The 26,830-nt window shown below is 41.8% G+C and overlaps 1 protein-coding gene across 1 annotated transcript in view; it reads right to left on the bottom strand.

The window, feature by feature from the left end:
- PLCB4 (phospholipase C beta 4) overlaps positions 1-26,830 on the bottom strand; it is a 362,644-nt gene that overhangs the window by 181,630 nt on the left and 154,184 nt on the right. The window contains exon 3 of the mRNA XM_045011149.1: positions 18,700-18,769. The gene's annotated coding sequence lies outside the window, so the exon portion shown is untranslated. The remainder of the gene's footprint in view (positions 1-18,699; positions 18,770-26,830) is intronic.

Raw genomic sequence — 26,830 nt, forward strand, 5'->3', positions numbered from 1 at the left:
AGATTAATATGATCGATTCACCTCAGTTTAACTACTTCCCCTGGATATTACCACTAAACTGAACAACTGTATATTCAGGATAAGCTACAGCACCTGATTCACATTTTAAACAGTGAGAGAAATTGATTAGCTCCTTCCTATGAAAGAAGAGAATTATATGACACGAGGAGGAAGGAAAACCCTAGATTATGCCAGCGGCTTTTAACTCTGCTCAGCTCCTTTTGGAACACTGCCAAGAAACAAGTATCAAGGGATACGTTAGAGCAACATATTCCAACTGCAAAAGTGCCAGGAGAATACGTTAAAAAAAAATAAATTGTTCTGTTCCAATATTCAACACTCATGGAAGTCTGAGCAGAGCCTGCTAATTATCTCATTTGCATGAACTGTATGTGAAATGGTATTTTGAAGAATTCCATCAGCAAAATCTTTAAAAGGCACATAAGTCTGGTCTGACTGGCTAGCCAGCATGCAGAATTGATTTCCTTTTTTTAAAGGAAGAAAAATGGCAAAACACTTCTAGTTCTACAAGCATAGGTGGGCAGACTTCTGGAAATAGCCCCATCTGCAATTTCACAGTGAGACTGTTTTGAACAGAGCTCTGCAATATGTAATTTCCTAATCATGCTCTCATTGAAGTGAATGGCAAAATTCTCCACCAAGAGAAAGCTCGGGCCAAGTATCATTCCAATATCCAACAGGAAAAGTCACTCCCTTTACATGACTCAATATCTAGATAACTCAAGACCAGGAAAAGGGACTGAAAGTGCAGCCTGTGTATCCCACTCTAAGGAAGACATCTGTTTTGGCCCTAAGCAGCAGCAAGTACCCTCTGTGACGGTCATGCTGGCCCATGGAAGCACTGCAGGCTTCTCTGGCTGTTCAGTGAGAGACGTTTCCCCCTCTCCCAACCCCAACCCCCGGTCCAAAATGATAATCTCCCATATTTAACAGGCACAAAATATTGCATTCAGGGAGCTTGATTTAAGGCCCTTCATGTTTCATTAGTAATGAGGGATCTGAAGGCAGGCAGAGTTGTAGGAAAGAGATCTTTACTGAGCAGGTTGAGAGGCCGGTATTTGCCTGGTGGCAGCCTAGTCTCCAGCTTGCAAACCTGAACTCCTGATGTCAGGCTGAACTGTCCCTCTTGACCCCTACTGAAATCTGACCCTCCATCTTCAGTCCCACTCATGGCATCACACATCTCCAAAGTAGTTTTTCAGGTTACCACTGTGCTGGATTGTTACAGGGTTTGCTGGGCTCTCTGCAGCAAGCTGATTTATCTTCTGACTAGTTCAGCCTTCTGCAAAGATAGCACCTGCAGCCTCTAAGGATTTGAGTTCAAAAGAACACATTTGTCACCGGAATCTGGGCCTTTGATGCTCCTATTTAATTAAGCACCAGCTGAAAGTGCAAAAATCGCTGTATAGCCAAATGGAAACGCTGTTTATTATATTGATATTTGTTACTGAAAGAAGCTAGAGGCTGGAGCCAAAAACATCCTTTCAAACAATTTTCTTTGACACACAAAGATATGTAACTGAATAACTTCCAAGAGGTGCTAAATTAGTTTCTTCCCAGAATGATGTTTCAGCTGAGTTTTAAATTTGAGAGACAGCAGTTACCCCTGTGTGTGTGTATAATATTCTTTTATTGTACTATGGAATAGAATTCCTGCTTTACTTCACTAATTTGCCCTGTAGTGACATTGAATGACCCTATTGTTGATGATAAAACAAAATCTGAGATTTTAATCATCTTAACCTTGTGGAGCCAAATTTTAAAAAGAAAAATAACATAGTTATGTCTGTAAGTATCTATATTTGTATACAAAAAGGTACCATGCATGCCTCTCAGGTAAATGCAGTATAACTGTCCATCTACTTGCAAATTTATTTGTGCATGTAAATGGAGGATTTTGCAGGAGCAAGTGATTAATGCATATTTTTGTGGGTAGAGCCATCATGTCCTCCTTATAAAACACAATACTGCAAATTATTTGAATAGCCATACAAAGTTTACATCCAATCTACTATGTAAACATGTATTTTGGAATCCCGTCAACAAGGAACTAGTTTTTGCAGCATAAAAGAACATTTTCAGTTTGGAAAAAAATTAAATCACCTTAAGTCAACAGGGTTCTCCTCTCCATGGATATTACATATCAAAACTAAAGACAAAATACCCTTGCTGTTTTCTTCATTGCTTTCTCATCAACTCTTCTAAACACTGAAGTCTACATATGAGTTTTTAAAGTAAATTAAATCAAGCAGGTCTGTACCTATTGAAGTACACATTTTTAAAAGCTCTCAAATTCTCTGCACAGTGTATCTGGGTATGATGAGAGACTAATATAGTGTTTGACTTTTTTTCTCTCACTGGTTTGTTGGTCTGTTTGGTGCTGTCTGCAGTCACACGTCATGGTCTCTAGCATGAGAAAGGCAATTCCTTGGAGCAATCTTACAGAAGTTGAAAAGGAAAGGAGTGCTGTAAGTGCTGAGAACCTACAGGAATAAAATGCAATTCCAGCTTGATTGAGATGGTTCTCAATAACTAATAAACAAGTGGAGAACTCCTCTGCTATAAAATCATTCTTCATAACTATTGCCAAACAGATCCCTGCCAAACAGTTCTGCTTTTCCTTCTTTTCCAAATCCAGTTCCTACAATCCCTGTGGTTTATACACTAGTTTCAACTCCTTCTTCAAATTCTCTCCCTGTTTCCCTCCCCTGCTCCTCCTTAGACACCAAGCGTCCTGCACCCAACATAAGCTACCTTAATATTAGACCTCATTCTGATAGCCAAAGTAACGTTAAGAGCTTACCTAAAAATTAGACGTTGGTTAGGTACCAGTGATCATGATCCAGTTACATGTACTGTGTGCAAACAGATTATGGTGCCAACCAGTAATCCGGAATTTTAAAAGGGCCCATTTCCCAAATCTTAAAGCAACTGGTGGTATAACTGACTGGGAACTTTAAATGCAAGTGAGAAGTGTTAATGAAATCTGGTTATTGTTCAAGGATGTCCAACTGGATGCCCCAAAAGCCACAATTCCACAAACACAAAAAAGGTGATGCTGGGCAAGAAGCTATTTTGGTTAAAAAAAGATGTGGAAGCAGCGATAAAACATAAATTAATACATGAAGGATGGAAAAGGGGGAAAGTAAATAGTAATTAATATAAATTGCAAGTTAAAAGACATAAGTGACTGATAAGGGAAGCCAAAGGCATCAATGAAATCTCAAAAACCAATAGGTTTAGGGATAATCAGAAGGTATTTTTAAACATATTAGGAAAACGAAAAACCTTGGGCCAGGTAGAGGTCCATAGTTAGATACAGAAGTGAAAACTGTAAACTGTAATGTAGAATAGGAAAAAGCGTTGAACAGATATTTCTGTTCTGTATTTGGAATGAAGAAAGAAGATGTACCCATCCCATATAATGCTGTGAATGCAATAGAAAGCTTACCATCTGTAACAAGGGAAGATGTGAGGCTAATGCAGTTTGGGATGCATCAGGAGAGGTGTTTCCAGTAGAGATAAGGAGGTGTTAGTACCGTTATACAAGGCACTGGTGAGACCTCATCTGGAATACTGTGTGCAGTTCTGGTCTCCCATGTTTAAGAAGGATGAATTCAAACTGGAACAGGTTCAGAGAAGGGCTACTAGATGATCCAAGGAATGGAAAACCTGTCATATGAAAGGAGACTCAAAGAGCTTGGCTTGTTTAGCCTAACCAAAAGAAGGCTCAGGGGAGATCTGATTGCTCTCTATAAATATATCAGAGGAATAAATACTAGGGAGGGAGAGGAATTATTTAAGCTCAGTACCAATGTGGACACAAGAACAAATGGATATAAACTGGCTATCAGGAAGTTTAGACTTGAAATTAGACGAAGGTTTCTAACCATCAGAGGAGTGAAGTTCTGGAACAGCCTTCCAAGAGGAGTAGTGGGGACAAAAGACATATCTGGCTTCAAGACTAAGCTTGATAAGTTTATGGAGGGGATGGTATGATGGGATAGCCTAATTTTGGCAATTAATTTGTCTTTGACTACTAGCGGTAAATATGCCCAATGGCTTGTGATTGGATGTTAGATGGGGTGGGATCTGAGTTACTACAGAGAATTCTTTCCTGGGTGTCTGGCTGGTGAGTCTTGCCCACATGCTCAGGGTTTAGCTGACTGCCATATTTGGGGTCGGGAAGGAATTTTCCTGCAGGGAAAATTGGCAGAAGCCCTGGGGGGGTTTCGCCTTCCTCTGCAGCGTGGGGCACGGGTCACTTGCTGGAAGATTCTCTGCACCTTGAAGTCTTTAAACCATGATTTGAGGACTTCAATGGCTCAGACACAGGTTTGATACAGGAGTGGGTGGGTGAGATTTTGTGGCCTGCATTGTGCAGGAGGTCAGACTAGATGATCATAATGGTCCCTTCTGACTTTAAAGTCCATGATTCTCTGATCTGCTAAAATTAAACATTTTCAAATCAACAGACCCAAGAGGAACTCTCCGAGACAAATCCAGTAGAGAAAAGGTGCTGTTAAATTGCTATTACTGTAGTCAGCCTCACCTATTAAGAAATCAAAAGTTACCAACCTATGTTATATACCCTCGGAGGATTTCTCAGAAGAAAAGTGTCCCAAATGTGCTCTGTTACTTGAATGGCCAAGTAGTAAACGCTCTATTGGATACAGGAAGATCCCAGACCATAGCCCACTGGATTCCTGTGAAAGACTTAGATCAAGAGAGAACTAGGAAAGGAGTCTGTGTACATGGAGACAGGAGGGTATACACTACCATAAGGGTGCTTCTTGGCATAAGCAGCCAGCAATATTTTATGTAGCTGATAGTAGTGACAAATCTCCCATAGATTTCCCTGTTTTAGCAGATTTACTAATTGAAAACCCAGTGTCGGTGTGGAGACTAGATAGATCACAGGTCAAGAAAGGAGGAGGAATTTCCTTCTCTGAGTTAGACCATGCTCTTTTTTGGGGGGAGAAAACAAGATGTGGAGGAGATGGGAGAAATACCAACGTGGGTAAGGAGGCACCAATGTGGGGGTTGTCAGGGGAAGGGGAGTTGGAAGTAGACAATGTGTGGAATATACCACTAAAGTTGGGACAACTTCAAAATGAAGATTTTCCTTCAACCCCTAGAAATGGTTAACATTCATGGAGTACTCGTAGAAGGGATAAAAACTATGTCAGATGGGACAGATCAAGAGCATGTGTTGGAAAGTGATTTACTTTGTGTTAAGGGTTGACAAGGAAAGGATTCCAAAAGTTTGTAAGGGAAAATGGTCCTGAAAGCAGGACACGCTAATCCTTGGGCTGGACACTCAGGGTATGTCTAGCCTTTGAACTGAAAGTATGATTCCCCGCTCAAGGCATACTCGTGGCTAATTCTCATCAAGCTAGTATGCTAGAAATAGAGTATTACCACAGCAGCGCAAGCGTGGAGAAGGGCTAGCTGTCATAAATACAGGCCCAACCAAGACCCTAGGCACGTAACTCGGGGTAGCTAGCCCCTCCCGCTGCTCACATTGCTACAGCTACTCTCTATTTTTAGCATACTAGCTTCATCACAGCTAGAGCAAATATGTCTCCTCAAACCGGGACTCACACCCGCAGCTCAGTGTGGACAGGCCTTTAGGGCAAAGGAAAAAAAAAAACACATGCTAGAGTAGTGAGACGTTTTTATCGGTGTGGCATGTTTCAGCAGGTATATGACTGTATTAGAGCCTGTTCTGAAAGCCAGATAGTAGCCCCAGAAAAGAAAAAAGTGATCAGGTACCCCCTATTCCACTACCAAAAATAGATGTACCTCTCCTGATAGCCATAAGCATAATAAGTCTTCTGGAGCACGATCACTCAGGATACTGCTATATCTTGGCACTGGATGACTATACTACTCAATACCCAGAAGCATGTCCCCTCAGATGCATAAAGGGCCAGCAGGTTGCTGAGGTCCTGGTGCAGTTATTTGCTTATGTGGTGTGGCAGAGGAGATTATAGCTTACCAGGGGACTGAGAGCAGCCTTTGCCCTGGTGTTCTTCCCTTCTTTGTATTTCATAAACATGAACCTGACTACTAAACACAACCTTTGTATAAAATCAGTACAAAATGAACTCTGCTGTATTTGTTAGGGGAGAAAAACCCAGTGAAGTGTTTAAGTGTTCAGTAAGCATGGTGCTTTTTTTACATTACATATGAAAACATTTAACAGATTACTTTACCTGGTATATAAGATATTGTAACCCTATATGGAATAACTTGTCTCTCTCACTCTTCTCCTCGATGGCAAACTACAGAAAACAATATAAGATGTCATGCTGAGCTGCAGATTTTCAGTGATTGTTTCCTCTACATTTGCTGAGCAGCTACTTTATACTTGGTCAGACAATTATTCAAGTAAATTTAGCATACCAAAACATTGCCAAATATGGCATGTTAGTGACAGAAACCAAGTCAGAAGTCATCACTGAAGGGAAGGATTTAGATGGATTGGAAAATACTTGTGTAAAATGCCAATCAATTATGCAACCATCTTCATGATTCAGTGGATATGAAAAATTACTCTTGTGAGGAAATGTGCTTAAGAAGAGAGCATATACAATCATATACTTTTACATTCACTGTTTTTTCTCTGCCAATTTACCAATTGTAGAAGTATCTCAGCACTACTACACATTACAAAGCATTATCTTAGACTTTAATTTCCCAAGAACAGCTACAGTCTGAACCTAGCATGCTTATGCTTCAATTCCTGCATCAAGACAACTGCTGCTGAGGATGTGAGACACAGAAATCTAGACACTAATTCATGATATTTAGATCTACAAATGAACATATTGTATGACAGTAGGTAATCCCAGGACAGTCTCTTTAAATCAAGTGCTACAGAAAAAATGATAGCTGCAACATCACAGCAAAGAATGTTTGCACACCTGCTATATTACCGTACAACAATTAAACAGAGAGTAAATATTATACATTAAGAGCCAGATTTTTAAAATCGCTCAGCACCTACAAATGGGACCAAATACTTCCAAAGAATCTATTCTCATTTGGGCACCTGAATGAAGTGGCTAGATTTTTTGAAAGTGCTCAGAGCCCAGTAAGAACAAGCAGCTCCATTCAAATAACATGTACAGGAGTGGCCTATTCCTCAGAGGACATTATCAAAAACTATTTCAGCTTTGTTCTTCGCGGCAGCATCACTGCCTGATAGCACCAAACATTTCCTTCAAAATTAAGATAAGCAAATGGAAACTTACTTTGATTATTTTGAAAAATTATCAATCTGAAAAACTGGAACAGTGAACATATGGAATGTATTAACTTGTCCTGATTATCAGAGGGTGTTGTCAGCTGGTTTGTTAGACTGAGTATGTAGGCTATTCTCTTGCTGTATTAATCTCATTTTTCAGAAATTTAGAACTTAAGTGGGAAAAAAGTCCTTTGCTGTGGAAATCTGACACAAAAGGTCTCCCCTGAAGGGGCATTTCTCCCCCCGAAATGTAAACCTAGGAGTGTAGTTGGCTGGTTTCTGAATAAGCAGTTATCTCAAATGGTATAAACATCTGTTTAACTGACAAAAAAATACAAAAGCAGACTATTCATATCGAAACATCAGCTGTGGAGTGCATGGCCTTGTGAACTATTTGCAGAAGGTCTCTCAAAAATTCTCCATAGTTGGAGTTGCACCTCTTGTGTACTAGGTCCATAACACATGTATGCAAAAACAGCCTAGATACACAATGAGGAAATAACACCAAGTCTCAGAAGCAGGAACCATTTTGGACCATCCAACATAGTTGAGATATTTTTAAGACAAGGCTATAACATACTTAATACTCAGGAGTCTGTCCCACATAGAAATCAGACTTCACATTGTCTATCATCTTTACTTGAGCTATTTTGCTTACACGTGTTTGTGCGTGTGTTTTTACAGAAAGCAGCAACGTTACAGTGGCAACAACAAAAAAAGGACATTCTACTTAAAGCTAAAATTCTGCACTCAATTGGCTGCCACACTACTATATCATACTCTTGCACCTAGAAGTAGCAGCACAGGGGGATGCAGTATAACGTGGTATAACATGTAGGATGCAGTATACATTTTGCCCTTTAGGGCTGGTCTACACTGGGGGTGTGGGGGTGTCAATGTAAGATACACAACTTCAGCTACAGGAACAGCGTAGCTGAAGTCGACATATCTTATTTCGACTTCCCTCCCGTCCTCATGGCGCGGGATCGACGGCCGCGGCTCCCCCGTCAGCTCCGCTTCCGCCTCTTGCCCTGGTGGAGTTCTGGAGTCAACGGGAGCATGTTCAGGGGATCGATGTATCGCGTCTAGACGGGACGCGATACATCAATCCCCGATAGATAGCTCGCTACCCGCTGATCCGGCAGGTAGTGTGGATGTACCCTTAGTGTCACACAGGTTTAGAGTTCTAGAATTAGTGGCCTAAATGGGCCCCCTCTTTGTGCAGGAGGAAATGTTTAGATGTTTCATCATGCAAATCATGATTCCTATCAGTAGGCCCGTGCTCACGTAAGTAGCCATCAATGGAATTACTCATCTGAGTAAGAAATACTCTGTAGCTAGATGACCGCTTACTGAGTGCCCTCTAGTGGCCAGGGGTCATTTTGCAGGCACCTGCCCCCATCAGTCCCCTCTTGTAGACCCCTTAAGGACTCCATACTTTCTCTGTTGTGGCTCACAGCACCCCTACCCAAGGGTGGTTTAATATCAAATAAAGTTCACATAGTCTTCCAAGTCCCTAATCATAAAATAATCCGAACTGTCCTCAATGAGCTCCCAACATAAGACGATGCTCATAACTCCATGGTTCATACTTAGTGCTGGTTCTTCAGCCACTGCCTAGAGCTCTCTCTCTGTCAGTCTGGTCCACACAAAGCTGCCAGTCCCACCCCTTTTTTGGCTGGTGCTTGGCCCTGGCTTCCTTATCCTGTCAACCTCTCTCTGTTCTGAAGGAGAAGGCAGTCTATATAGTGCCTTCTACCAAGAGCTCCTTCCCAGTCGGCTGGAAGAGAGGGGACCCCTACATTCATTACAGGGCTCCTGATCCTGAACAGTGTCTTGGGGTTTTCCTTCCCTCCTCCAACTCCTATTTCCCCAGAACTACTACTTCTCTTCCCCTACCAGGCCATTTTCTGAGCCTCTGTTTATTCTAACACCCTGAAATGCGGTCTTGTCCCCCTTTATTCTTAAAGGGCTGATACGCCCCTTTGCAGATGTGAGCCACAAATTTGCAGAATCCATTTCTTTATCCTGCAAATTACATCATTTTATCACGTGGATATTTCAGCCATATCCCACCCACAAAAGCATCCATGGTCTTGAAGTCAAGGTCCTAACTATGACTCTGGAGACCTGCGTTCAAGTCTTTGCCAGAGACCACCTGTGTGACCATAGGTAAATCACTTAATCTGCCTTCCTGACTCAAGTCCCCATCTCTAGACCATGGAAAATGCTTATGTTCTACTAATCTTTGTGTGTCTTTTCTATTCAGATTGTAAACAGCTTGGGGCACGGCCTGCCTCTTATTAAGTGTATATAAAGTGCCCCTCAAATTCAGCTGGGGATTGTAGGCACAATTGCAAAGTACAGAATAATTTTCACATTCTGAAAACAAAGCCTAGTACAAAGACTGAAAAATTACAAAAAACCCATACAGGTTTCATTTATTTATTTTTAAAAGTCCTTTTTCCTATCCTTGCCTGTCCAAAACTGAGAGGGGGGCAAAAATCAAACCTTACTTTTACTTTTATTTGTGATACCTTTATCTTTGGAAGAGTCTTTCAAGCAACACAAACCAACCCTCTGGTTGTGGAATGAACTGAGGAGCAGGGTGCATTCTGTCAGGTAATGTCACATAAAATCCATGGCAACAACTGGATACTTGTCCTTGACTGACAGGGAACTGCCAATCAACCTGGAATAGGGACAAATCAACCACCTCACTGAATTTCAACAGGAATTAGGTATCTTCAAAAATCCCATCCATTAATAGTACTTATCTTTACTGCTACCAGTATCATTTTAACACATTCAATTCATTATTTGTAATCTCTCCATGATGGAGTGATGGATTTTTTTTAATTAATACAGAATTTACAGACAATTGTAGCAGTTTTCAGGTACTTGTAGGTCACATTTTGAGGTCAAAACTTCCTGATCATGTTATTTGGGATTAAATGTACAGTGCTTCAATGTTCTGATTTCACCTGTTTTTCCTCCTCCTGCTCTTTCACCTCCATTGCAACGTCAGCGTTAGAATAGCGAGCAGATTGTGAATCACTCTATAATTCTGATGTTCATGACACTGTAAATACACCTAAGGGAAAACCTAGGTATCATCCCTAACAAAAGGCAATTCAGTGCACACAGCGAAAGCCAACCGGCTCAATAAGGTAATATATGAGACCACACAGAATATATAATGAAAAAGAACACTGATCAAAACTAAAGCAGATGATGAGAGTTGCTAGTAACACAGAGTCCCGTGTCTGAAATAATTACTTACAATATTTAGATCAATTGTATGAAAACAACCACACTGCATGAGCTGTACTGCATCACATATTCAGCACAGACAAATAAACTCTAGGCTAGTGAGAAAATATTTTTCAGAGATTATTTTCACTACAGAGGAAAGCCGGGACTCCCCTTTTCTTTTTCTGTCAGGCACAGGCTTTACTTCTCCAATATAACACAACCTAGGCTTTCTTTTTAGCAAACTGCATTCAGATGTTGTTCCTCTATGACATCATTAATCTCCATGGAAACCTGCTTAGAATGACCGCGGGCCTGAAATAGGTACTGTCATCCCAGATCAACTCAAAAGTAGTACAGGAAAAGCTCTTTTATCACACATCTTCCAGCTATATATTGCTGCCGAGAGATTTGAACTTCCCTAGACTAAGATACCAACTTTGAAAAACAGAAGGATCCTTAGAATTCATGAGTAGTGCGGGCTAGAAGAAAGTAGACTATACTAATGCAAACATCTATCAGTTTGTGTAGCATTATATCATTGCAGGAACCCAGTTGGGGATAACAAAGAGTTTATTAATCCTTACTTTCAGGCATCAGCAGGGAACACCCCTCTTCACTGAAGTGCAACCAGGTGGATCATGCTTTTTTTCCTTTGCCATGCCAACGCAGCCACTCACCATGACTAAGCTCCCTGCTCTGAGTCAAGGTATCTACCCTAATAGAGATGTTTTACCTAGCAAATAAATCTATCCCCAAATGGTCTGTTTCATGCTGAGTTAAACTGAGAGGGTAACAGACCAAAAAAAAAATAGACTAAAGGTCATTAACTTTTTTTTTTGGCAAGCTGCCTAGCAGACTTATGTTTCTATAATGAAAATATATTTACACACACACACACACAGCATATGCATGTGAATTAATCCGCCTTCTTAAGGACACGTTTAAAAAAACGATTATACATTAAAAATTAGATCTCTCTGACATTTGTATGGATGCAAATTGTATGTAATATTGAATAAACCTCCATCGTTTAATTTTATTCAGGGCTGTTATGAATTTCTATTGATAATTAGCATAAAATTGACAATTCTTTCACAAAGAAGCAAAGAAAAGAAAAGAAAAGAAAAGAAAAGAAAAGGGCAGATATTTTTAATAACTTACAGAGATGTAGTATGCACTCTTGTTGTAGTCATGTTGGTCCCAGGATATTAAAAAGACAAGGTGGGTGAAGTAATACCTTTTACTGCACCAACTTCTGTTGGTGAGAGACACAAGCTTTCAAGCTTACCCAGAGCTCTTCTGCAGATCTAGTAATACAAGTGTAGTGTTTACTTTAGCTGCACTGATTCATTTGTTTTTAGCAGCACAGAGAGGTACACAAAGAAATATAGGACCCAATTCTGCAAAACACACACACTCACTTTCAACTACCACTTCTCAGGATCGGGCCCTTAATTACTCAGGGCCACTCCTACTCATGCTCACTTGTACAAATCATCCCACTGAAGCCAGTTTACTTAGATCATAAGCATTTTAGGCTGGAACCATATTTTGTTCTGCTTGTACTGTGCCTAGCACAGTGAGGTCCTGCTCCATGACTGGGGCTCCTAGGGGTTACTATAATGTAGTAAAATAATTATTATTCATGTCACCAAGGTTTATAGAATCAAGGCTCTACGCGTATGTAAGACTTTGTTTGCTAACAATATTCAGGGCATGCTGTGAGGCTCACCTTGTCTTCCTCACCGCTAAGGAGCTGGTTGGTAGACAGATCTGAGTGGCTGCCATATGTGACTTTGATGTGGGGGTTAATTAACTTGCTATTTTTATGATGCCACTGGGCTATATGAATTGATCCGACTGATGGGTCCACTTGTTTATGAGTATATTGTTTTGGGTAAGGGTGTGAGTGTGAGAAGAGAGATCACACAGAAACTGAGGTGAGACAAAACAGATGGAATGGGAAAGGTAGCCTGAAGAGCACTGAAAGAAACCTTGGAAATGTTTTTGGGTTGGAGATGGAGGCTGAAAAAAAACTGCTCTTGGTGCTGTGAGCTAAAGAAGCTGTTTCCTGCTATTTGATTCTTTCTGTGTTCAGAGACACATAGGGTGACCAGATAGCAAGTGTGAAAAATCGGGACACGGCGAAGGAGGTAACAGGTGCCTATATAAGACAAAGCCCCAAATATTGGGACATCAGGTCACCCTAGAGACACAGGACTTCGTACAGTCTTTGTAAATAAGCAAAACTGCATCAGATAAATACCTGAATACCACCAATTTCTACCGCCAGCTAGAATACCCACAGGGTCCCAAACTTGGACTAGCCGCAGGGTCAAAAAGGGGAAACAATAACATAGGTTAGCTAATTATCAGTACTGAGCCAGAGTCTGTCCTCAGATACACGTGTAACCACACTGATGTCAGAGGAACTGCATGTGTGTTTCCATGGGCAGCACTTAGTCCACTGTCCCGCTTTCTACCTATACGCATTTTTTTCCCAAAAAGTGTTCATTATTTTTATGATAGCCTCATGAATCCAAGCCATGGGAACACACTGTCTCTAACACTTGTCAAGAGTACAAAAACCTGCAGCCAGAAGTGACTTGGTACATTAGATTAGCGCTACAGAAATCAGCTGCCTCATGAGGCTTTCTTCAAACTCTGCAAGTTTGGCCCACTTTAAACCACCTTTCCTTCCTTTCCTGTGGCTGTTACCTCTGGCTGTAAGAAATTGGGATTCAGCAGACGCCTTGGTAATTCCGTAGTTAGCTGGAAGGAGCAAGACATTGGTTCCTTTTCCCTCTAGAGACTTTTGTCAAGTACTTAGCTGTCCCCGGCTCTGCAACCAGAATCCCAATCACTGCTTGAAGCTGAGTATATCAAGGTCTGGTGGAAGGAAGGAAGGAAGGAACACAGAAAGACAGACACTACGTTACCAGGTAGCATCTCCCAACCACCATCTTAAGAAAATGGCACACCTGTTTTTGCTTTAGAACAATGAACCACTCCACATTAGAGCAAAAAAAAAAAAAAAAAGGGCGGGGGAGGGGGGGAGAAGAAGAGAAAAATCTTCCAAACCTCTGACCATTTATAAAAGAGACACAAGGTTCTAGCCTCAAGTTAAGGAAAGAAAAATTTCACAGTAAGGTGATAAATTCAGTCTTCCTAAGCAAAGGCACTGGCTGTATCAACATTGTGACAGCTCTTGGTAGGCAATCCATGCTGTAACACTGATAATGTATCACAGCGTCGTTCATTCATTGCCTTCAATTTACAGTGTGGCAGTTAACAAGCAAAAGAGCATCAGACATAAAACAGCTGAAATTAAACCTTTTAAACAAACTAAACAATAAGCCCGTATGCGAAGGCTTCCTGTAATAACATCAACCTTAAATATCTGTCATTGCTTCTAAAATTTTCACAGACCTAATTATTCTGCTAAACAGGTCTCAGCCGTGGTGCAGTGTTGTGTATTTGATTACTAGTTACTAGTCCCCCACTGCAAGGATTTCAGTGTAGCAGCCGTGTTAGTCTGTATTCACAAAAAGAACAGGAGTCCTTGTGTCACCTGTGACAAAGTTCCTCCTCTACCTTGGTGGGTCCTGCGCTTATTGGCAGATTTGCTCACCTCAGTGATCTTCCCCTCTGGTGGAACCCACAGTCTGGGTCAACTCCTCCTGTGTCTGATCAGGAGTTGGGAGGTTTGGGGGGAACCCGGGCCCACCCTCTATTCCAGGTTCCAGCCCAGGGCCCTGTGGATTGCAGCTGTCTATAGTGCCTCCTGTAACAGCTGCATAACAGCTACAACTTCCAGGGCTACTTCCCCATGGCCTCCTCCAAACACCTTCTTTATCTTCACCACAGGACCGTCCTCCTGGTGTCTGATAACACTTGTACTCCTCAGTCCTCCAGCAGCACAACCTCTCACTCTCAGCTCATTGCGCCTCTTGCTCCCAGCTCCTCCACGCACTTCCTCTCCTCTGGCTCCCCCTCACCTGACTGGAGTGAGCTCCTTTTTAAACCCAGGTGCCCTGATTAGCCTGCCTTGATTGGCTGCAGGTGATCTAATCAGCCTGGCTGCCTGAATTGGTTCTAGCAGGTTCCTGGTTACTCTAGTGCAGCCCCTGCTCTGGTCACTCAGGGAACAGAAAACTGCTCATCCAGTGACCAGTATACTTGCCCTCTACCAGACTCCTGTACCCCACTGGCCTGGGTCTGTCACACACCTTAGAGACTAACAAATTTATTTGAGCATAAGCTTTCGTGGGCTACAGCCCACTTGTTCAGATGCATAGAATGGAACATATAGTAAGGAGATATATATACATACAGAACATGAAAAGGTGGAAGTAGCCATATCCACTCTAAGAGCAAGGAGTGAGTCTCCTTGGCAGGTTTTTACACTTTGAAGGTGCTGCTGTCAGTGACAAAAGCCTGTCTCAACACAGGGGATGTTCAAACGAGGTGTCACGTTAAGAAACTGGAGAGTGTAAAAATGTCAAAGCCAGCTACTTCCTCCTCAGTAATGGTTATTCCGAGATTGCTTACACAGTCTATTAAATTTGGTCCTCCTGGGTCCCAAAACATTGTTAAAGGGATAGCACCAGATTCAGACACACCTTCCATTTCTATTTCTTAGAAATAGTTTCTAGTTTAAAAAATGAGTCAAACAGAATCACTTTTGATAATATGAATTTTAAATAATTAGGGCCAAATTCTGATCTAAGAACCACCCACACAAGCCAGTAATAACAAGCAGCATATATCTACCTATGCACCTAAAAAAATGCTCCAGAAAGCATAATATCTGCCTAGTTTTCTTCTTCAACAGTAATCTTACTTCTGACTCCTTTTTTCCTCCTTGCTGTGACTTGCCTATTTCAACACTATTTAGAACTCCATAGAGAATGGCAGTTTGTTCTTTATATCTCCCGGCTTTTCTGAGCTTCTGCAATTTGTTTGCAAACTTTAGCATAGGTTATTGCGCATCTACCCAGTCTCTTCTGATGGGGAGGCGATGTCAAAATTGGAGATATTCACTGAAGTCCTATCTTTGAAGGTGATAGTGTTAGAAGAATTATTCAAATAATTAAATGTTTTCAATCTCTAAGAGATTATGTAGATAAATCTAGTCTATTCAACTGCTATATAGTTATGGCCTTCAGAGGAAAAAGAGAAAAATCTGATGTGTCAGAAATATTTACTAGATGTGGGGGGGAATAACCCACTTCTTTTGATTTCCAAATAGTCACAGAGTAACATTTTCAAAACTTCCTACATGACTGAAATTGAAAGTCAGTGAGATTTAAATTCACTTAGGTACTTCTGAAAGTGTTATTCACAGAGCTGCGGATCCACATGAAAACCAAATAACTCAGGCAGTAGCAGAAGTAGGTACTGGAAAAGGAACAAAAATTGTAAGTGGATATTAGTTAGTGCAATATGGTTTAGTGGGGGGGAAGAGAAGGGAGGGGTAGTGATTAGAAGAGAACACTGGTCATTTGGATACTTGTAATTTTTCCTAGTTCTATCACATGGACTTGATGTCTGATCTTGAACATGTCTAGTTAGATTGCAGGCTCCCCAGGGCAAGGATCGTGAATTCCTATTTGTTCATATAGCAGGCATGCACTGTGGGTGTTAATGAAAGCAAATAATTAATAATAATAAAGGACTAATATGACAGATGCTATTGATTGTCACTTGTGTAGGAGAAACTGCAACCCACTGCTACCGATTATGCTCTAACATTGCCATTTGAAATACTGAAATCAACATTTAATAATTGTCATTTATTAGAAACTCATCAAAATGCAAAGTCCCACCGGATTCAAAATGTTAGAATATTACAATACACAGAAATGCAGCACAATCACATTGCAAAACGTAAGTGCCACTAAGAATGTGAATGCAAGTGTATACATTTTGCCTTGAAAGGCAACCAACATGTTTTTTCTTATTACCCCCACTTTCTTCCCCATTATTCTGGCATTCCTGGGTATCCATGCATTTTTTCTAACCTTCAGAATGCTATAGCAAAATTATCAGTCACCTACAATGCCAATGATTCTGAGAGGTAATCTGGATGGACAGGCTGGAGTGGTGCGTTTTCTACTCAGTAAAGATGAAGAATGCACATGGGTATTCAGCAAGCAATACTGCCCATCTCATCTGCTCTCTGTCATTTTAACAAGAACACCCCTGGATTCCAGTGAAGTTCACTGCTCCACTAGAGCCTCATTCATTGCTATTCACCTGGTTTCTGGAAGGGGTGTATTTCATCAGATCCTACCTGAATTCAAAGAAAGACTTTGGCTGCTGTTCCACAGTGGCTGGGCCATTGCTGGCTTTATCTCTTGGAAGTAATTCATCCATTCACAACTTCTGTGAGAATAACGGGGTTTGTTGCACCCAAAGCACCGCAGTCCCAGCTGTATTTCGAGGAAAGGGATACATTTCTTCAACCCTTCCTATCTCTGATTTAAGTGCAGAGTATCACTTGCACTGTTTGGAGGGCATGGGTGGAAAAGAGGAGGAGACAGGCAATACAGTGGGTTGGTATTTTCTGGTAGATTCATTGTTGGGGATGTGAAATGAGAGGGATTTGGTACTAGGATACTTGTCTGGCCAACAATTTCATGGGTGTGGGAAGGGGGTCTTATTCCATTGGCTTCCCTCCTTCAACGCCTCTTTTCCAGAGCTTTCAGCTTTGTCTGGAGTCTCCAGCAAAATACGGGTGGCAGAAAGCCATATTTAGGACCATCGTCACCACCACAACAGGAGTCAGAGATTTGTTGGACTGGTTCGGAGCCAGCGGAGGTGGGTCCATTCAGACCAGGGTTCTGATGGGACTAATCATTCCATTCTAGAATGTTTAGGCAGAGTGGGCATCTCCTGGGGGCAAGAGTGTCTGCGTGTTAGGGCAGTGGTGGTGATTACCGAGGCTCTTCCTAATTTTACTAGATTAATCAGGACCAAACTAGACAATTTCATGAGTGGGTTGGGTTTATAGGGCACCTGGCCACTCAGCATGGGGAGAGAGATCCAGGTTTGGTTTGGGAACCATCAGGAAAGGTGGCTGATTCTTTTTTAATATCCTAGATTTCTTCTCTCTCTGGCTCGGGACACTTAGAGGTAATAAATGGGATTTACACTTTGTCCTGGGAGTCTTTTCCTGGGCAGGCAGCTGTTCCCCTGCAATAGATACTGGAAGGTGACTGAGCAGGCTGAGTAATGCTGCTATGAGATAAGGTCACAGCAGACCAAAGAGATCTGTCTGGGTGCTTGAAATCTCTGGTTCCTGTTGCGACAGGCATAGAGAGACCAGGCAAGTAGAGCTCTTCCAGACACAGGCCAAGTAGTCAACATTTATTAGTCCCCCATGATGTTCACTGTGGGGTCAATGGTTCATAAAGTCACAACCACCCTTTTAACTACGGATTTTGTTTGTCTCAGCCAGAACTGGATGGATGATTTGGCTGGGCCTTTGTTAGCTCAGCTTTCACAAGGCAGGTACTCAGGTCAGTATGAACCGAAAGAAAGCTGGAGAGGTGCCCTAGCTGTGTTGCATTCCTATTTATTGAGGGGTAGTGCCCTGCCTTTGTTATGGCAGTTTACAAAGAGAACGCTTTTCACTCCTCAGTGGCTCCACAGGCAGCCCAGCATGATTTTCCATCTGCTTCATAATTAAATCTCTCTCTCCGAGGTGGTCATCCACACCATCCCGACCTTCTGACTACTGCCATGCTACTCAGGTCTGGCCGGGGCAGCTACTCTAACTTCTGCTGCTGCAGAATGCAGTTGCCCACCAGTTCATCAGCGTCGACCATGGGGAATAGAGAATATCTGCAATGGCTACCTGTTCACTTCCCAGTGCAATTGGCATTGTTTTATAAAGCTCTGTATGATGAGAGTCCTGACTACCTGGAAACTGCCTCTGTTTCAATTCACTGATCCTTTCTCATTCAGTTCTGCATAAAATCTCCATGCAATACAATCTACAAATACATAGTCACCAATACATGATGATTATTCCAGAAGAAAAAGGTGATATGTCAAACCATAAGCTTAAACTTCTCTATAAAACAAAAAGCAAAACAAAAGCCATTAACTTTATATTTGCAACTGCTAGTCAATTATCACTGCTAGCCTACAAGCTGGTAACTTACCAAAGTAGCTCTGGATTGGCTGGTTAAACAGCTGGACGGATTAGACAGATGTGCTGGGAAAGTCTTCCTTCTGTGAAATAATAAAACAGATCAATGAGGCTGGTGCCATCTACTGAAATCTCCTATTGAAAAAACATCTCTTTGAAAGTCCAGAAATGTATGGTATCAAGAGAAACATTTAAAAACAAGCTTTGGTTATGCCCTTGTTAAATCATGGGAAAGTATTAGCTATATGTCTCTTAATGGAAAAGAGACAAAACACAACTGATAGCATTAGAAGCTATGGATCACACACACCATTTCCCACTGCATTGTGCCAGGATAGATTTCAACATTAGTAAAAGCAGCAAAGAGTCTTGTGGCACCTTATAGACTAACAGACGTTTGGGAGCATGAGCTTTCGTGGGTGAATACCCACTTCGTCAGATGCATCCAAAACGTCTGTTAGTCTATAAGGTGCCACAAGACTCTGTGCTGCTTTTACAGATCCAGACTAACACGGCTACTCCTCTGATACTTAACATTAGTAAAGCATCTGAAATAATTAATAAAGATCAGAAAGCAGCACTTGAATAACACTGCCATATTTGTAGTCTTTCCAGAATAAATGTGAGCTGACTTTAATTGTAGGAGTTGCCTCATCACAACGGTGCTGAGAATTTCCCCCCATAAAAGAAAACTAACTTTTCCTATGGAAAGGGACTGTACAATAATTAGCAAGTCTGACCATGCCAATAAACAGTTTCTGAATCAGGGACCTAACAACCCTTCGGTAACAGGTGCTGGCATCATTGGTACCCACATCCGACTGCATCTGCCCAGGCTCTAGAGGCAGCATAATCAGCCTCTTGAGAATTTGGGGCACTGAAAGAAAGATCTAGCAATATACACTGATTGTAAGGAGGAGTAAAGGGGGGGGGAAATCTTGGGTAATCTTTTCCAGGGCTTTGGAGTGGAGCCCAGAGCTGGAGCAGCTCTGGAGCAGTGGAGCTGCAGGTTTTTGCCCGGAGCTGGAGCATAGCTCCAAAGCCCTGATCTTTTCCTCATCCCCTGGAAAACAAAAACTAAGCTCCAACTTTTCAGTAGAAAAAACTGCAACCACCTTTCCCCCTCCCCCCAGCTTTCTGGGAAGGTAGACAATATAAATGATAATTTTGAAGAGTTATTATCAAAACATAAAAGACATATATATATATATAATGCCCCAGGACATAAGCACATTTTTAATAATACTTCTAAATAATTCACTTTAACAATGAGTGATATGGTGGCCTAGCCATGCCCATATGGTGCTAATTGCAATCGGATGCCCAGATAAACCAAGAGGCTGTTTTGTGGCCAGCAAATGGGAATTGCGGCCCTTGGTGTGTGCATGCTTGTGGTTAACTACATCACCATAAATTAAAACTGTGTTATTGATTTGACCAACCATGGTGGACCACTAGTATCAGGCATCTGCCTGCTGCAGTTCAACTTAATTTATTTGTCTTCCTTTTGTAAAATAAGCATCTACAAAACTTCACTAATGTATATAACAGTATGCTGAAGGCTGCTGATTGTAATACACATGCCAGTACTGAAGTAATGGTTTGTGATCATGGAACTATTTTTGGGACTTACAAACTACTACTGTACATACGAATTATTTGCTAATTGGTAGAAATGTATGGCTATTTGTAAATTTCACTATTATGCATTTAAGCATTTAATATCTGATATGGATTATTTATATATATTAAGCCTTTTTAAAGTCTATATAGTAGGAATTGTGCAAAAAAGTGTTAATGGTATCGTTCAATTAAAAAAACCTTGCTGGTTTAACTGAGGCCAAAAATTGTCAGACAAGATTAATAACTGAGATGCTATGTACTTCATGGCATAGTTATTTCATTTTATACTGCGTGCTTTCTGCATACAGCTGTAAGTTCCTGTACAATGCCTAAATAAATGGACAGAAGGACTAAGAACTAAGACAAATAAGCAGGGGTTGGGCTGAATGCAATTCACCCATATTTCAAGCTGAGGACAGGCCACCTTCCACAGTTACTAATCAAGCCTACAGACTAGAACAACAGATAGTCCCTCTTCACACATACATCCCCGCACCATATGTAGGGACACTCGATTTCAACAAGGCACTTCCCCCCACACCAGCCTGTCTTCAACTGCCATCCTAAAATTTGGAGCCACACAGCAGAGTGAGTAGAGGTTCAACTGCTTGGGAACTTCTCCCTCCGACCTCCCTGAACAGGGCTAGAGTTAGCATTAGATGACACCCTCTGTACTCTGCTACTCTGAAATTCACCTCAACTGATCACTGTCGTTATAGTGTGTATGGCAACACCCATTGTTTCATGGTTTGTGTGTGTGTGTGTGTGTGTCTATCGAGAGAGAGATAGAGAGAGAGATCTTCCTACTGTATTTTCCACTGCATGCATCCGATGAAGTAAGGTTTTGCCCACGAAAGCTTATGCTCAAATAAATTTGTTAGTCTCTAAGGTGCCACAAGTACTCCTGTTCCTCTGCACTCAGTGAATTTCACTCCTGAGACCTCAGACAAAGAAATGTTTAGATACATATGCAGGATCTTCTTGTTTACAAATGAATGACGGTGCTATTGACTGAGTAGGAATGATTGTAAACACGCATGTCCTACCTCTTTTTGAATACTTGAGTATTACGTTTTAAAATAAAATAAACAGAGAAAGTAAATGGAGAGATGCTTACAGGGCCGGCTCCAGACCCCAGCGCGGCAAGCACGCGCGTGGGGCGGCCATTTCCCGGGGGGGGCGGCAGGCTGGGCCGGCGGACCTGCCGCAGTCATGCCTGCGGGAGGTCCACCGGAGCCCCGGACGACCGGACCTGCCGCAGGCATGACTGCGGAGGGGGCGCTCGTCCCGCGGCTCCAGTGGACCTCCCGCAGGCATGACTGCGGACAGTTCGCTGGTCCCGCGGCTCGGCTGGACCTCCCGCAGGCATGCCTGCGGCAGCTCAAGCGGAGCCGCCGGACCTGCAAACCGTCCGCAGCCGCGGGAGGTCCAGCCGAGCCGTGCGACCAGCGGACCCTCCACAGTCATGCCCGCGGGAGGTCCGCTGCTCCCGCGGCTCCGGGGCGCCTCCCGCGCATGACTGCTTGGGGCGGCCAAAAAGGTAGAGCCGCCCCTGGATGCTTAGGTTTCCGAACCACCAAAGACAACATTAAAATTTGTCCGTGATCTCCACTTGTAACTCGTCAGCTGTACAGTATGCTGCAAACTGAAATATATTGTTACTAAGCAAACTACTGGAGGAATTTTTCAGTGGAAAGGCTGCAGCGAAATTCCAGGCAGAGCAGTAAGGCGATTTCTGTAATGATGTGAACATACAATATTGGGATGATTGACTATTTTGGAAGATTAATATGAAAGACAGCATTAATCATAGCTGTCCTAGTACTGGCTTTTTTTTTTTTTTTTTTTTTTAAACACAGTCTTGAAAAATTCTTACAGATCCTGAGAGTTTTCATTTGGCCAAAGTGTTTCTAGCCAGGAGAAGTTATAATATACTGGACTTTAAATCATATCTTTTTAAACCATCTTATCCCTCTCCCCCTCCATCCCACAAACACTTTATTTGTAATATGATGTTAGCAGCTGTCATTTCACAAACTGCTGGAGTCAGGGATTAATGCCTTATAGTATTTAAAAACTGGGATTTCAAGATGCCTTCTAGCAGTAAAAGAATCAATTTCTAAAGAGGTTCACAACAGCAGTTATAAAAAATCATGTCCAAATTGAAGTGAAGAAGAAAGATGGTATTTAAAACAACTACATTTTATTGTCCAGTATCTGGCTACCTGCCAAGACTAGAGATGAATTTTGTGTGCCAGTGGAAATCTAAAAATCCTAGCCATTTGCTGGATATTGGATCTTGCAATTCCCACTGGTCCCTTGGCATTGCTCAGATTTATTGCCATTGGTCCAGAAGTAATGTACAAACTCCTGGACCAAAGGCTGTTAAATCTCTAGGGTGAAATTCTGACTTAACTAAAGTCAACAGCAAAACTCTCATTGACTTCAATGGGGTCAGAATTGATACCCTAGTATTTAAATTCAACATGCAATTTCATCTAACCAGTAACAACATGAGAAGTCGGCATTCTTCACACACAGCTACTTTCTAGAATGACTGGCTTCACTCTTCTTACAATGTTAACTCTTTGGGCCAGCAGTTGTCTCTTACTCGGTGTTTGTATAAAGCCTAGCACAGTGGAGTCCTGGATCCTGGTTGGTACTTCCGGATGCCCACTGTCAGTAATCCCATTATTCTTCAACTAAACTCGGAGGTTTGCTATAGCATCTCCTTGCACACAGCAACCTGACGGAGATTAACTGGCTGTGTTTGAAAATGTTCTACGTTCTTCCCCCATGACACACACCTTCTTTTAGCCTGTCATAATCCAGGAATTATCCATGCAACAAGTCTCCAGCTGCAAGATCGATGACATTCCATGTAATCACAGAATTTACATGCTGCTCCCTGGCCCAGAAGACTGATTTCTAATCAGCAGAGTACACGTCTTCAAGAGGATTTAGCTAAATGAACTGACCCAGAGGTGGGCACGCCATTAGTACCCTTCTGCAGAGAAGAGAGGAAACCCATAAAACTCCCCCCTCTCAAAGCAGAGTGAGCTCGCAACAGCTTCCAACCACAGAGAGAGAGCTCTGGGATAAGGGTGCACATTTTGTCAGATCTTTTTTAAAATAGATTTCATATCTTAAACCTTAAATCCTGGTCTAACAGAAGATAGGGTAGGGGTCACCAATGGAGAGATGACTAAAGGAAGTCACTTCTGATTTAAAGGAGGAGAATGCTTTGGTTGCCTGGCACAGCCTTCAGTTGAAGTTTGTGCTCACTGCCTCAAAAGAGTGGCATTTGGTGCATTATCTGAAAATTCCTCTTTTCCTTTACCCCCCATCCCATCCAGCCCTGCCACAGACTGTCATTCATGATGTCATATCAATCATGAGATTCCTTTGGAGCATGGCACCAGTGAAGAGGGGAACAAGTAAATGAGATGTTTAGTGGCTAGCTCAGTTTTGCTTTTTGCAATTTTGTTTTAAACTCCCCCACCCCCCAACGTTTGACCATTTATTATTGTATACATTAAGATGTGGAATGAGAAAAAATACTCCAAAACCAGACCTGTATAAGAAAGGTCTTACTTGACCCCACACCTCCAACCTGACAAGCTTGGTGTATGGCCCAGCAGAAGCCCATGGCTGATGCGGAATCAGCACTTACTGCCAAAGATGGCGTTGACTCCACTGGTTGGCTGGTCACATTCAAGGAAGGGTCTAACATTGTAAGGACTGAGGTTGTGGCTGAGGAGGCAGAGACGCAGAGCTGCCATCCCGGCAAGAGCACTGGGAAGACTGTAGATCAGACAGATTGTGATTTATGCCTGTAAAGAGGGTGGGGATCAGAATGGAGGAGAGTGCTCCTACCCACGCACTGAGTTTGGGCACAAATGGAGACATAGACCCAACTTCTCTCTGATCCCTTCACAGCATCTCCTACACAGCCATGTGAGGAGAAGCAGGGAGGCAGTGAAAATAGGGGGCTTCTTATAATCTCGCCCCAAATGTTATGACTTGGCCTGCAGCTGGCAAATAAGCTAGTTACCACATATGGAACAGAAATTAAGGGCTAGACTCACAACTGGTGTGAAGGCAGTGGAACTTCACTGATTTACACCAGCTGAGGATCTGGCCCTACATTTGCAGTGGCAGAAAAATGGCTTAGAACTGCAAAATGAATATTTAATAGAAACACAAAGTCATGTTTACTTCAAGATCATGTTCATATGAGTGCTCTACTCTAATGTGTGAAACGAAAGACAACATTATTTAGCACCAAATGTTCGGGTTTGTTTTTTTAAAAGATATTAGCTGAGAACAGCCAGTGTGCTTGTGATGGCATACTATAATCAACAACAGAAAATAATCACAAAAAATTAAGAGGCATGTTCCACCATTAAATAAATGTCAGACTGAAAGAAGTTTCTTTTTTATAATTTCCGCTACATATTTTTGCTCTTTCACCACACATTTCAGTAACAAAGAATACATTGACTTGCAAAACCAAAACGTTATAGCTTACCTAGAGAATGAGAAATTCTGAACAGTCATATCTATCTATTCTCTGCTTGTGGGAATAAGGGATTTATCATTATTTCTTACATCAGAAAGTCTATTTTTCACTTCAGAATCCAATATATTATGTACTATTATTTCTTACTTCATTGCAACAAAATGAAGGCTTTGTTTCTATCATTATTCCTTCTTATATGTAAAAATAATGAAGTCGAGGAGTTACTAATATTTTTCAACAGAAATTCTGTTTTCCTCAACTTGCTTGGTGACTGATGCATTAATCTTCTGCCTACCGTTTATACAGATCGTATTTTATGAATATGTAACGGTAAACAACAAGAAAATCCCAACAACAGTTTGTTTTTATTCTCCAAATTGAGACTCAGTTCTCCTGCTTGTACAGTCTGCATAATCTCTTTGTTATTCTTGTCAAGATATAGACTACAGAGACAGCCCAAAACCTGCATAACGTTTTGATAAAATTTTAGGTTAACATTTAAGCAACAGACACTCCTGTACCGTGCTCAGACTTTGTTAGAATTATGTCTTTTTTGTTTGTCAGTTCAGAACATAGGTCTGTAAATACGGCTTTATACAAATTATTACTTATATCGACTGCCTTAGTAGAGGACAGTAAACAGCTATGTGAACACACTGACTCGTGGCTTGGCATGGCTTCCATATTTTGGAATTGTAACATGAAAAGGTTCACTATCACACAGAGTGTATCCTGGTTTCTTGTTCCCTTTAGCACCTAACCAATGATTTATGAAAAGGCCAGATGCTGACTTCTTTGCAGCTAGTGCACTGATAGGTCTAAAGCTTTGGTAACATCCCTCATTAGAATGAGTATATCCAGCTGAGACTTGGCTTCCCAGGGCAATGATAGATGTCTACCATGACAACACCATCTGAGATCAAAGACCTAGTACATCATGCTGTGGCGTTGCCTGTCAGCAAGCTGTAATACGAAAAGTCTCTGGTGATTTGGATTTGTGCAATAAATGTTCACTTAAGTCACAGAAACACTGTATCATTTTAGATTTTAACTATAGAGATACATCTCTTTATACAATAACATACATATGGCCAGTAAATACTTATCTAAATGCTTCTTCTACAATCTAATAATGAGGCACACCACCAGATATTTTATAGTCTCTGATTAGTCTAAGGCGGCCACGTTACCGTAATTCTTTTCTTTTAGCCTGAAGAGATTCAATCCTGGAAGGTCCTGAGCACCATGGCTTTGATCCAGTAAAGCACGTGCATAACTTTAAGCACTAAGTAGCCCCATGGACTGTACGCTCAGTCTTTAAAGGGAATGAGTAATAATTATAGAGTCATTAGTAACCCAGTCCAGAAGTAATCGTGTATGTGGCATTTTGGTCAAGAGCAGCAAGCCTCAGATTTTAAGGTCAGAAGGGACTATCATCTAGTATGACGTCCGGCACACTGCATGCCACAGAACCTCGCTCGCCTACTCCTGTAATAGGCCCCTAACCTCTGCCTGAGTTACTGAAGTCCTCAAATCATGGTTTAAAGATTTCAAGTTACAGAGAATCCACCATTTACACTCATTTAAATTTGCAAGTGATCCGTGCCCCATGCTGCAGAGGAAGGCGAAAAACCTTCAGGGTCTCTGCTAACCTGATCCGGAGGAAAATTCCTTCCCGATCTCAAATATAATGATCAGTTAGATCCTGAGGATGTGGGCAAGACCCACCAGCCAGACACCTGGGAAAGAATTCTCCGTAGTAACTCAGAGCCCTCCCCAGCTAGTGTCCCATCACCAGCTGTTGGAGATATTTGCTGCTAACAGTTACAGACTGGCTACATGCCATTGTAATTAGTCCCATCATATCAACCCCCCCTTTAAACGTATCAGCCTGGAGCAATTGGAAATTTTACCGATGGATCAGTCATGCAAGTTAAGGTTGGGGCACACCTCACCAGTCAAGGTGAGAGAGCTTTTTTGATGGTCCAGCTTTGGGGCT

The sequence above is a fragment of the Mauremys mutica genome, chromosome 3 (assembly GCF_020497125.1).
Source record: "Mauremys mutica isolate MM-2020 ecotype Southern chromosome 3, ASM2049712v1, whole genome shotgun sequence".
In the NCBI taxonomy this organism is placed as follows: Eukaryota; Metazoa; Chordata; order Testudines; family Geoemydidae; genus Mauremys; species Mauremys mutica.